We start from the raw sequence: 14,009 nt of genomic DNA on the forward strand, positions 1-14,009 counted from the left end.
TTTTTGGTGAATTACCTACTATAGCAGGTCATCGGGTTACCCAAGTTTACTCTAGGCAAATACCCCTTAAAGTTGAGATTATTTATGTTTAATCAATAGGTGCGATTATTGTAGGAAAATCATAAATAAGTTGGATTATTTTAGATAAATTTTTCAATAAAATAAATAAAATGTTACCCATAACATAAACGTATTGATTAAATTTTTATGGATAAAATGATTTTTTGTGCACGAATTGGTTCGATTTTAATTATTAAGAAGATAACTCAATAAGTTTAATGCTAGTTTTCGAGGACAAATTGAAAGTTGTGTGTTTTAGGAAAAAGAAACGATTTTCTTGAACCGTGCGTGACAAAATTTTGTACACGCTTTTACTTAAATAATTATATTGGGCCGGGCTAGAGTGTAATACCTAGAACTGTCAATTATGAACCCGACCCGCTAAACCCAAAAAAACCCGACCCGCAAAAAGCGGGTTTTGAACAAATTTTTTTAAAAAGTGACCCGTTTAACCCGCTTTTTTAAACCCGCAAAAAATGAGTCAAAATGGGTCGGGTCGGGTCGGGTTGGACCCGTCGGGTTTCAACCCTTACAGTTTAAAAATTAAAACAGAAAAAGGCGCTTCATTTCATTTCATCCTCATTCCTCAGCCGGCCCTAAATCATTTCTTCAGTCTTCTTCATCCTCACTCCTCAGCCGCTTCTTCCTTCTTCTCCATCCTCAGCCGCTTCTTCTTCATCCTCAGCCTCAGGCGACCTCAGCCGCTTCTTCTTCATCCTCAGCCTCAGGCGACCTCAGCCCTAAATCAATGGGACGTCGAGCTTCAAGTAGTAGCCGCCGCCACCCTCCGTTCCCACGAATAGGGTGTTCGCCATCACCTCTTGGACAATTCTTTTCTTCTTCATCATCTCCCACTCCTCAAGAAGGTAATTTGAAGTATCAATTTCATTTGTTTACTTGTTGACTTGTTACCAATTTCATTTGTTTTCTGCCATCACCTTCGTATTTTCATTATCATGATTTTGATTTTGGATACTTCATACTTAACTATTTTGGTTTCTCAATTAATTTTGGTTTCTGAATTGTTCTGGATTGTGATTTTGAAATTTATGATTATCAGTTTCTGGATTGTTTCTGTGTTCCCAAATCATCACCCTCCATTACCCATACCCCCAATTTGTAGCAATTATGTTTATGTTATTATATGTTTATGTTATATGATATTATTTATGTCTATTATCAATTAATATTCAATAATCGTAGATCAAAATTATTTGTCGAATAAAATTATATGCTCACTATAATTAGCTTTTACGAGGACAAAACAAGAAATTTAATTATATAATTAAAAGTCATATTGTTTTGTGTTAGAAACAAATATGTCATAGAACTTAATTAGTAATAATGTACTATTATTTTCAATAAAAACATATAAATTGTTACGTATTAATGGTTTGATTTATTATATGACCAGTTAGTATTATAGTATATTAAATATTCATTTTTATATGATCGATTTTAGTATTATAAATAGGTGGTTTTTGGAATAGTACATACATAATAATAATATTAAGTGCTAAAAAGGCTACATAATAATAATAATTTATAAAGGTAAGTGAAGAGGTGCTACATAGCTAATTTTGGAAAATAGAAAAAAATAAATAAATAAAAGACAAAAAGAAGAGAATTAAGGAAAAATTTAATTTGTGAATAAACACCATATCACTGTCCGCTATTATTGCTATTATTAGGCGCAACCTAAAATCTAAATCAACACCTTGTACGATATCGAAATGTTCAACATTTTGTGCTTCATTATCCGTCATCACTGTCAAACCTCTTATTTTCCAATCTTCTCCTATAAATACACATTTTATGGCAACTCAATGAGTTTTGACATCAAATGTTTTTAAAGTATAAATGGTTTGACACGGCTCATGTTTTGTATTTTTGTTTTCAATAGGTCATGAAAAATTGTTTGACATGTTTAATGCTTGAAGTTTGGGCGACGTAGATCATACGTCATCAGTAAATTTTAATAAACTAGTGTTAGAACATTTTCTTTAAGCTAAATTCGATTTAAATGTTTGTTTTGACGCCTTACACTTTCTGAGTGTGGCGGGCACCCTGTTTATACTTTCGTTGCTATGAGATACTCCCGTTGTTCCTTAAAGAAGTCCCTATTTGCGATTTTAAGGTGTTTTATTTGTTGTTCCTAAAAATAATCTTTTTATTTATATCACAAATTTTAGACTAAAATAAACTTATTCATTTTATTTTAATATTTTGTAATATTTATGCTGCGCATATATCTTTCACTAATTAAATTTTAACATTTTTATATTCCTTATGGTCCCCACTTGTTTCCCATTAACTTTATAAAAACTTTTTTTATTAGTTGTGATCCTCGTTTTTTTTTCACTAACTTTCTTCTAATATTCTTTTATGTTTATAGTTCACACTTTTCTTCAATCACACATAATAAAAAAATACATCCATTATCTAAAATTTTCTATGTTTTTTAATTTACGTGAACATTCCTTGTGAGAACTTCATTAGAGAACGGAGAAAGTACTATTATGTCTTATTGTAATTATTATTAAATATTGTAAAAATTAGGGGTGTTACACTATTCTTACCTTCTTTTTGTTTTAGTTATTGTTTATTTTTCATTTATTTTTCTATTAATAGTGGATAGTTTGCCCACATGCCCACAAGATCAACCAATTTTTTTTTATATATGGGTGAGAATTAGTGTGAGCCACAATTAAATAGTCGAAATAATACAAATCTTATGTAACGTATTGAAAGAAAATTATTGCAATTTCAACCGGATAAAATAACACACTTTTATTAGATAAGGGAGTAATTCATTAAACTAGGTCAAAGTAACCAAAATCATCCATTCAACTGGTGACCAAAAATATAATTCCTCTATTATTTAACTTGCATCCAAATCAATTTTTGTAATGTCCATCATTATATATAATTTTACTTATTGTGGCTATTATAGGAGAAAAAACAGTCATGTGAGATCTTGTTTTATTCATCTTATTGCATATTTTTATAATGACAATTTTTTTAATAATTTCTAGTTATGTATAACTCTAGATATAAACAATCTGACAAATACATTACACTACCAAAAAAAATGTTGAGTGCAAGTAAAAAAACACCTATAAGTATGTGTAACTAAAACAAGTGACAAATTACAACTAACAATAAGTGGCACCTCATTTAATGATGTGGTATGATAGTAACACCAATATAATGAGGATAAACGAAGAAAAAGGAAAGTGATGAGGTAAAAGAAGATAGTAAAGAGTGAATGATAAGGCACGAAATTAGATGAATTAATTCAATTAACAACTTTAAAATGAATTTATAATTATGTAAAAATTAATATGGATACAAGACTAAAATTTAAACCGATATGAAACACCTAACTCGAAATCGATCAGAAAATTAAATGAATACCTCTAGACGAGAAATGGTAGGTATTAGTCCCTCCGTCCCAAAAAAATTATACAAAGATTAAGAAATTACACAAAGTATTAAAATAGAGTTAAAATGTGTAAATATTACTAATAACAAAAAACAATGACAATAATTCCTCAAAAAAATTATAAAAAATAGAAGTGAACGAGTAACAAGAAAAGGGGCGAAAAGGTGTTTAAAGGAGAACCCAAATAAAAAAGGAATAGATGAAAGAGCAGTAGTTGTTTTACTCCTTGGCAGTTGTATGAGCAAATAATGCTAGTTGCAAATTTACAAATCACATGACTTAATAATAAGATGTTGAAGATGCCAAACTGGTTTACAGTAACACATTAACACTGATTTGATAAGACCCAATACTGCAATTACCACTCTCCACTCTCCTTTATATCAACCACACAATCCTAAGTCAATGCTTCTCCATTGTCACCATCTTTTTTATCTCTTTTTTTAGTTCATCTTATCTTTGTTCAAAGGGAATGTACTTGACTAGTACATTGAAGTAAATTGAGTATTGAACTTGTAGCCTGCTAGGGAGAAAAAAATAGTGTGTTGTTTGTTTTATTTCATGTTTTTCCTTTACTAATAATAAGGGTTGATTAATTTGTAGTTTTTTTTTCAATTCAAGTAATATGAATATAAGTCATTTACTTTTGTATGTTTCTCTTATATATTTTCTTGAGTGAAAAAGTGTTTTCAAGTTCTTTGTGATGTGTTTAGAGAGTTTAATGAGCATTACTCCTGATGAGAATTCAGTCCACGAAGTCCAAGATCATCAAGTTACGGTTCCTACAACACAAGCTACGGTCCATGCTTTACTTAGCCACGCAAATGTCAAGCAAATGGCTGCTAATTTCGTGGGATTTTCTTCAAAGCAATCCTTTATTACTTGCCTTAAATGGGAAGTTGAATAAGGCACAATTCAAGCAGCAACTTGAAGCTTCAGTGGACGGTTTTTTTTTTAAGAAATGCAAAGGGTTTTTTTTTTTTAGGAATGCAAAGGGTTTTTTTTTTAGGAATGCAAAGGGTTTTTTTAGGAGAAATGCAAGGGGAGTTAAAGCTCTTAATTAGCCTTAATTTGCTGTTTAAAATTCCTATTTAATTTGCTAATAATAAGGGGTCATTATCAGCCTTAATGCTTAACATTAAAGAGGCTTAATTCTAGCTTTTGTTTAATGCTTTGTTTTCTGATTTTGTAAGGGAGGAAGTTAAAAGGTTCCTTGAAGGAAGTTAAAAAGTTCCTTAAAGACTTATAACACTTGCATTATTTTTAGTATAAAAGGAACTCATTGCCATGCATTTTAGGCAAGTGAGATTGAAAACAAAATTTTGATTTTCTTTGTGAATTTCTTTGTGCTTACTTTGTGTTGCACGCCCCTTTTATTCTTATTACTTAGTGTTTGAGAATAAAAGCTTTAAGAGTTTAAAATACTTAGTGAATTTTTACTGTTCAAAGAAACCATCCAATCTAGAATAAGTTTCTAAGTTGCGTGGGTGTTCTCTTGTTTTGTTCCTTATTGAGCTTGTTCTTAAGCTAACTCATACACTCTAAAACGGTCTCATTACACTTCCACATCAACTCCTCTTGCAACTTCATAATCTTAAGGGAAAATTGTAAACAAACACCTTTTAAAACCCGGTTTTTGTAAAGAAACACCTTTTAAAATTTTTTTTGCAAATAAACACCTTTTAAGACACTTTTTGTTAAATTAAACACCTTAATTGGAATTCCGGTGGGTTTTGTCCAAATTCCGACGTTGAAAAAGCTATATGAGTTGCATATTGCGCGATTGATTTCAAACGCAGGGTAGAGTTCAATTGTTCGCGAATTTCTTCTCCATCTTCCTCATCTTCCTTTCCTTCCCTCCACATTTCCCTTCAGCATTGTTGATTGTGACCGAAGATTCGTTGCTCTGTTAATTCTTGTCGATTGTTAAAGGTAAGGGTTTTTTCGCAATAAAGTTACTCTCTTTTGATGTCAATTGCATTGTAAATCGAATTTTTAATACAGTTGTTTAATTGTTACGCATTAGTACATTGTGTTTGTGGAGTTCTGAAATTAGGGTTTGTATTTGGTAATTGTGCAAATGAGGACAAAAAAACCCTGTATTTAATCCTTCAACTGGTATCAAATGCATTTTCAACCTAAAAATATGGCATGAGGGACGGTTTGTTAATAAGAAGAAAAGGAGGTTGTATGATGAAGGGTGCCTTGATATCAAAGTGGGTTGTTTTGAAATCAATTTTTTTGGTGTTGTTCAATTAGTTAGGAAGGTCATTCTGAGGAAAGATGCTGAGTTTACTGTATATTATAGGAGGAAGGGGAGGAGCTTGATGAATGGTTTAACTGAATTTACACCCAACACACCTTTAGTTGATGTATTGGCAACGAAAGATGAGAATGATTTCATTACTGTATTTGTGGAGTATGATCAGAGTACATTGGATGTGGGTTCTTTGGATGCTGTTGGTGGAGTTGAGGAGGATAATGATAGTTATGGATTTGAGCAGGATAGTGATGATGCTGGAAGTGAGGACATTTGTGAATTTGAAGATGCTGTAAAGAATTTGGACATTGAAGATTGTGGTTGGGCTGGGCCTAAGGTATTAGAAGGTTGCCCAAGTACTTCTGTTAGCCCAGAAGCTGAGTTGGACCACAATGAAATGGTAAATAATAGCCAAAACCCTAAGTGCAAAAAAGTAGAAAAAATAGCAGCCTTCAGGAGAAAAACAAAGTCTTGTTTTGAACAAGTAACCATTGAAGATGCTGAACCACAGATTGGAACAGAGGATGATGTATTATATGATGGTGCTGCAGATGAAGATATACCAGTAGGTAGTGATTTATTTGCAGAAGGTGTCACCAAGAACTTGGATAGTACGGTTGAGAACGGCCTGCAACAGCACAAGTTCCCTCAACTGACTGTTAGGGATGAAGAGGTTGAAGTGAGAGAAGATGATGATTTGAATGAAGACTCAGAAGAGGAAGGCAGTGGAGCAGAATCAGATGATGATAAGGTAGATGATGGACCAGTATTCAATCCTAAGGTTGACTTTAAAAAAAATGTGGAGTTGAAGAAGGGAATTAGATTTGAAAGTGTGCAGGATGTTAGGAAGGCCATTAGGCACCATGCTATTATGAACAGGTATGATTACTATTTCTTGCATAACAATTCAAGAAGAGTTAGTGTATATTGTAAACATAGATGCAAGTGCCCATTGAAGTACGGTAGGTATATACAATGCATATGTGAGGAGCAGAAGTTTTTGTTTAGAATTCATTGTAGAAAATTAAAATTGGAGGAAACTTGGCAGATTAAAAGCATGACCAGTGAACATAGTTGTGGATTTCAGGTGCAAATCCCAAAGTTACATCTGAATTTTTAGCTGAAAGGTATTTAGACCATTTTAGGGATGACCCCAATCTGAAGCTCAAATACTTCATGAAGTTGATTCTTAGGGACATTGGGGTAAGTGTGAAGTATCATAAAGCCTATTATGCCAAGGTCATTGCTCTTCACATGATTCATGGTAGTGCATTAGAGCAATACCAAAGGGTTTGGGACTATGCTGCTGCAGTTAGGAAGTATGTTGTTGGTTCATCTGCATTTGTTGTTGTCAGTGACATAGAAAGGCCCCCAACAACATTTCAAAGAATGTACATCTGTTTGCAGCCTTGTAAGGAGGGGTTTCTACAAGGTTGTAGGCACATAATTGGTGTTGATGGTTGCCACCTGAAAGGGCAATGGCCAGGAGTATGCTTGGTAGCTGTTGGTAAAGATGGGAATAATAACTTGTTTCCCATAGCGTGGGCTGTTGCAGAAGTTGAAAATAAAGATAGTTGGACATGGTTTCTTGATCTGTTGACGAAAGATCTTGGTAGTGTTTCTGAACACATAACTTGGGTCCATGAAAATGAGCAGCTAACCTTCATGTCTGACAGGCAAAAGGTACAATACCCTGGCTCTTTTATGCTCCATTTCAAGTATTCCATTAAATAATTTAACACATTTTTTGTGAAACAGGGACTACTGGATGCATTCTCCAAAGTAGTGCCAAATGCAGATATAAGGTATTGTTGCAGACATATATGGGCCAACTTCAAACTCAATTTTGCAGGAACGGCTTTTAAATCTTTGTTTTGGCAAGCAGCAAGGGCAGGGACCAAGGCAATATTATAAACTCTTCTCTTGTTTAAATAAGGCAATTTTAGTGTATTGTTGCTTAAATAATCAATGAACACACTTAAATAATACAGGACAAATTCAATGAACAAATGCAAGCCATTAAGATGTTGTCTAATGATGCTTTCAAGTATTTAGACAACATCCCTGTTCAAAGGTGGAGTAGGCATGCTTTCAACCCCAAGTCCAAGTCAGCCATGGTGTTGAACAATTGTTGTGAGTCATTTAATTCGGTTTTGAGGGAGTGTAGAAACAAACCTATATTGAGCATGATGGAGTAAGAAGATATGTCATGGCAAGGGCTTTCAACAAAAGGGAAGGATGTAGGAATTATCATGGATCAATCATGCCAGCTGCTATGAAGGTGCTCAAAAGTGCCCAAGAAATGTCCAAGAACTGCTTTGAGACAATTTCTGATATTGACTTGTTTGAGGTTGATCATGATGGAGATAGATGGGTGGTTGACTTGAAAAGGCATTCATGTGGTTGTTTCAGGTGGGATTTGACAGGAATCCCTTGCTGTCATGCATTCAAATGCATCATGGCATTCAGGGGCAACCCTGAAATGTATGTGCACAAGGCATACAGTAAGGAGATGTATGCATTAGCCTATGCACCTATTTTCCAACCAATGCCTGGAATGAAGCAATGGGATTCTACAGAGCATCCCAAACTAACCCTCCTGCTGTGAAAAAGCTCCCTGGCAGACCATCACAAAAAAAAAGAATCAAAGAGAAGGGTGAGGGGGAAGCTGAACATGAACCTCCAGTACTAAGAAAGAAGAAGCCCAATGCATGCAGTAACTGTGGAGGTCTAGGCCACAATAAAAGCAAATGCAATAACCCACCTGCACCCCCTAAACCTCCAGCAAAAAGAGGAAGGCCAATGAGTGATGGTGTTCCAAAACAAGCCATAAAGAAGAAAAGGGGTAAAATGAGCCAAAGTCAAGAAGAAATCAACAACAACTCCTCACAACCAGTAGATTCATCTCAAACATCTCACACTTGAATTTAGTACATCTGAAGTTTGTTTGTTAAACATTATTACTTTTTATTGCTTAGTCAATGACTTTATATGTATTTTCATGTTATGGATGACATTATGCATTATGAGAATTGGTTGAATGCTTAACAAATGGATGATATGCAAGCTGCACAGTATAAAATGGATACAAAAAGAAAAACATCTAACATATTTGATTCAATACTACAAGTTTACATTAACCAAACTAGTTTACATTAACCAAACTAGTTTGATTCAATATTTGATTCAATACAATACTACAAGTTTACATTAACATCTAACATCTAACATATTTGATTCAAACACATAAACAACTGATGAGTTTGGTTGAATACTTCAAAAGTACATATTGAAATTGAGGCAAAAGCATAAACAACCAACAACACAACCAAACTAGTCCATCATCTTAAATACAGTTCCTAAAAATAAAACAACCAAAAGAGCCAAAAATTGACATTTGCTGCAGTTTTTTGCCACCTTCAACCTCCCAACATGCCAACCGTCTGATTTGTCATACACCGACCTACTCAACCCACTCCTCAGCACAATCAATTCATTCATCAATTCCTTCTTCACCTCCACCAACTCATTAATAGTTACCCTTTGCCACTCTACTTGATCCGCATCAATCCACCTGAAGAACGAGCAACCCCTTCTTCCACTTTCAATGTCATATAATTTACAAGCCATGAACCTACGCCCAGGATTCTTGGGGGTCCAGGAACTCATTATCGCAATTCGCAACCCACAGTAGCATCTAAAATGTTGTGAGTTTTCAATGGCACGAGAACAACCACTAGAAGAAGACATACTAAATGGAAGATCAAAGCATCAACCTTTGAAAACCATAGAAATTGAACTTCAAAGCAAAGAGAGAGAAGGAGAAGAATGATTTCAAATGGGATTTTAGGGTGTAAATGGAGTGTTTATGGAAGTTGAAAAGAAAGGAGCGTGTATTATAAGGAAATTGCAAACACGGGCATGTTTTTGGAGGTCAAAACGCAAAGTCAACGTCAGAATTTGGACAAAACCCACCGGAATTCCAATTAAGGTGTTTAATTTAACAAAAAGTGTCTTAAAAGGTGTTTATTTGCAAAAAAATTTTAAAAGGTGTTTCTTTACAAAAATCGGGTTTTAAAAGGTGTTTGATTACAATTTTCCCTAATCTTAATCTTGTTGAAACTTTTTTAATAAAGTTTACAAAGGGCGAAATCAGAAATAAAACAAATAATATTGGTAAAATCAAACGGAAGAGCACTTGCATCAATTCTACTTTATTGAGTAGAGGATAAAGGGGTGTGTTGAGCATCCTCTAAAAGAGTTGGTGAATTTTTGGACTTTCAACTAGTAAAGCCATAAGACAATTCAAAATCTAATTTTTTGAAACACATATCCATTTCAATTGTAAATACATTTATTAATCACGAATTCAAGATTGAAATATTTATCAAACTAATTAATATAGAAAATTTGAATAATACAACTAATTAATCACAATTTTTAAAGTTTAATTGACCATTATTTAATCATTATATCATATAATTTGAATAATACACCTATAATCTATATTCTATAATTACCAAAATAACACAAAATTTAGAAGACCTAATTTAAAAACAAACCCTAAAAAATAAAATGTCAACAAAAAACCAATAAAATCTCATCTAATTGTTAAATAAATAAACAAATAAACAAACAAATAAATAAAATCTCTCGAATTGCTAGTTAAAAACCAATGAAATTCACCTAAGACTAAAGACCTAAGTTAACAATGAAGAAGACTAGAAAAGAGAATCAGAGAGTATGCTCAATTCCAGGAGTACATGATAATTGAGTGATATTGACTTGCAGCGCAACATTGAGAAAGAGAAGACTGAAGAAGTCGCCACGATACGAGGTTAAAATGGAGAATAGGGAAGAACAATATGAGGTTGAAGGAAATAGGGGAAATGGGGAATAATAGTCGAAAACGTTGATATTAGTAAATGAAGCAAAAGAATAGAAATGTGGAGTAACAAGAATAAAAATGGTGTTAATGTTGTTTGAATCACTGATCACTTGCTTAAAATATACATTACTCTTCCAAAAACCAAGTTAGTTTTTGTAATTATTTTTTTTCCCCAAAATTCAAGTGACCACTCCTCAATAATTCCGCCCTTGAAATTACATCTAGTAGGTTAATTAGAATTTCTTGCCTAACTTGTTTAAGTTTCCCTTACAAATCATACATTTTATTAATTTTATTGTATAATAGCTAGGCATGGCCACGGTCCGGGTTGGTCCGGTTCCATCCGGTTCCGGTTCCATTTGGAACCTGTCGCGAACGGTTCCGGTTCCGGTTCCGGGCGGTTCCAAACGGTTCCTTGACGGTTCATGAGGCGGTTCCGGCGGTTCCAACTCACGGGACGGGCGGCCCGGACCATCGGTTCCATTTTTATTTTTTCTTTAAATATTTATATAATAAAAAAATACTATAATATTGCGGACGTACCTTTGATGATTACTTGATTATTAGCGAAATTCATTGCATGTCAAGTTGTCATCGTTATTGAAATATTTACTAAAAAGAATGAAAAAAATAAATTAATGACAAACGAATCAATGATAATGTCGATAAGATGATTAATAAAAAAATGGAGAAAATGGACTTGAATCTAGTACCCAAAGGAATACTAAGCTGCCTACGTATCCCGACGGAATCAAAGCCCACGTAGTTCTTTGTCATACCTTTTATTTATAGTTGTTGAATGTTGATTTATCGTTGTCGGATTGATCCTATTCGTCTTCGTCATCATCATGTGGTTGGTTAGATGCTTCCGCTGACTCTCCTCCTGACGATGATGCAGATGTATCCATCATCATCCATGGATCATCATCGTCGTCTTGATAATCATCATTCCTTAGTCCTTGTGTTCGAATCTCCGCTTGATCCCAATCTTTCTTGCAAACACATATTTGAATACTCTGTGGAGCAAGACGAGATCTCTTTTCGTCCAAAACTCTTCTACCTGCACTAAAAGCAGACTCCGACGCAATTGTTGACGCGGGAATTGCAAGGATATCCTTTGCAATTCTCGATAAAATGAGAAATTTTACAGATTTTTCTTTCCACCACTCTAAAATATTATAGCTACCTTGGTCTATTTTAAAGTGGTGTTTAAGATAACTATCTAGTTCTAAATATGAGGTCGAGAAAGAAGATGATCCTACAAAACTATCATCTTGACTCATTATATTAGCTATTACCGAATTATAGTAAGAGGGACGTGCCGAAACGCTAGCACGCCTAGACGTATCGCGTTTTGGGTTATACACACTAGCGTAATAATCATAGAGTTCTACTAAATATTTTTTACATGTTCCTACATAATTATGTACATCAGTAGGCGGGCGATCTAACGATTGGTAGTAAAATCCTATTACTTTAGTAAGGACCTCAGTTTAAAACATGGGTCCAAAATGGTTGCGATTCCATAAGTATAAGGAAATTCGGTAAAATATGCCTTCCATTTTTCCATCATATCTGCAAGAATCGGCTTCAAATATGGGTTAGTATCATCATGCGTATATTTAAGGAGATGATAAAAAATAGTAACACACTCACTTATTACTAAGTGAACGTTCGGTTCATAAACATATGAAAAAATCTTAGTCGCGTGGTCATACGCTTCTAATATGTTATGTACACCTACAGCTAATTCCCAAGTGTCATCAGCTATGTAACTATCTGTACACTCACTATATAGTTGTGTTATAACTGGACGATAAGCAATCGCCTTTCTTAATAAATCGTTGGTTGAGCCCCAACGTGTAGGAGTATCCAATGACCAATACACTTTTTTAAGTTGATATTGGTCACATAATTGTTTGTATCGTCTCTTTATCTTTCCAATCCTATGCCACTTCACTATATCCCTAATTGGTTCTAATAAATCGCTTAATTGTTTTATGCCAGCTTGGCAAGATAAGTTAACTATATGCGCACAACAACGTATGTGTAATAAGCTACCCCCAAGGATAAAACTAAATGCAGGTTCGTTATACAAAAGTTCTAGACATTTAATGTTCGCGGTTGCATTATCAGTTGAACAACAAAATATCTTATCTAATAAGTTCCATTCTCTACATATCTCTACTAATCTATATTTTATGTTTTCACCGGTATGTCTTTTTAGCATTGTCTCAAAAGCAATTATTCTTTTTTGAATAATTCAATTTTGATCTATCCAATGTGCTGTTACACACATATAAGATTCTAAATGTGGGGGAGCAGACCAAATGTCAGTTGTTATGCTAACCCTACCATTAAAAGATTTAAACATTTCAACTAATTCATAGCGCATTGATTCATATACTTTAATTGTGCGTCTTTTAAGAGTGCTCCTAGGGATTGCTCTATATTGTGGTTGCATAGTTTTTCTAGCGTAACGCTCGTATGCCCTACTTTCACCGTGGTTAAAAGGCAATTCATCACAAATTACATACCTAGAAAATTCATCAATCATATCATTACGATTATATCTAAAAGGCATACATGTGCTGGGAATGTCCCACTGTGTCTGTCGGCTTCCAGTTCCACTTGTGGTCCCGCTGCCGCTTGCTGTATGAGTTTCTTTTGTGATTCCATGCTTCTTTGCCAAATGTTTGTTAAAAGATCCCGTACCACCACCTAACACGTATTCACAAAACACAATAAATAAATTTTTATAAAATATGAATATATAATGTATGTATAAAAAACTTAAAAAGTATTTACCTCTGGCGAAATTGTATGCAACTAAGGGCTTTACTACTTGACTTTCACAAATTTAACAAGTGCATAAGAAAATATCTGGATTCTCGGTTGGTTCTTTTGTGAAATACGACCACACATGTGAAACAGCTCTACCACTAGGAGGTGGCATTGCCGGAAAAGGTTGTCTTACTGGTTCATCTTCATCTAAATAAATAATTTAAAATTATAAAACTATAATTAAATAAATAAATAATTTAAAATTTAATTAATTTGAAGAATAAAATTATAAAACTAACCGATAGTTTGGAAATTGACTCGTTTACCACGAGCTTGTCTTTGTTGTTGTTGTTCTTCATGTGATCTTGTTGATGACTGTCGAGATATATGTATCCCAATAGGGGTCGTTGGTTCCTCTTCTTGTTGTTCTTCTTCATCAATTTGTATTTTTCTTTCCACTTCTTCTGCATAATTATGTAATTCTGGGTCGTACCCTTCTGGATAATTTGGTTCATAATTATAATTACTAATGGAAGGTGTTGTTGATACCGACGGAGTAGAAGTGGCCTTTC

Source organism: Amaranthus tricolor, chromosome 3 (genome assembly GCF_026212465.1).
Source record: "Amaranthus tricolor cultivar Red isolate AtriRed21 chromosome 3, ASM2621246v1, whole genome shotgun sequence".
In the NCBI taxonomy this organism is placed as follows: domain Eukaryota; kingdom Viridiplantae; phylum Streptophyta; class Magnoliopsida; order Caryophyllales; family Amaranthaceae; genus Amaranthus; species Amaranthus tricolor.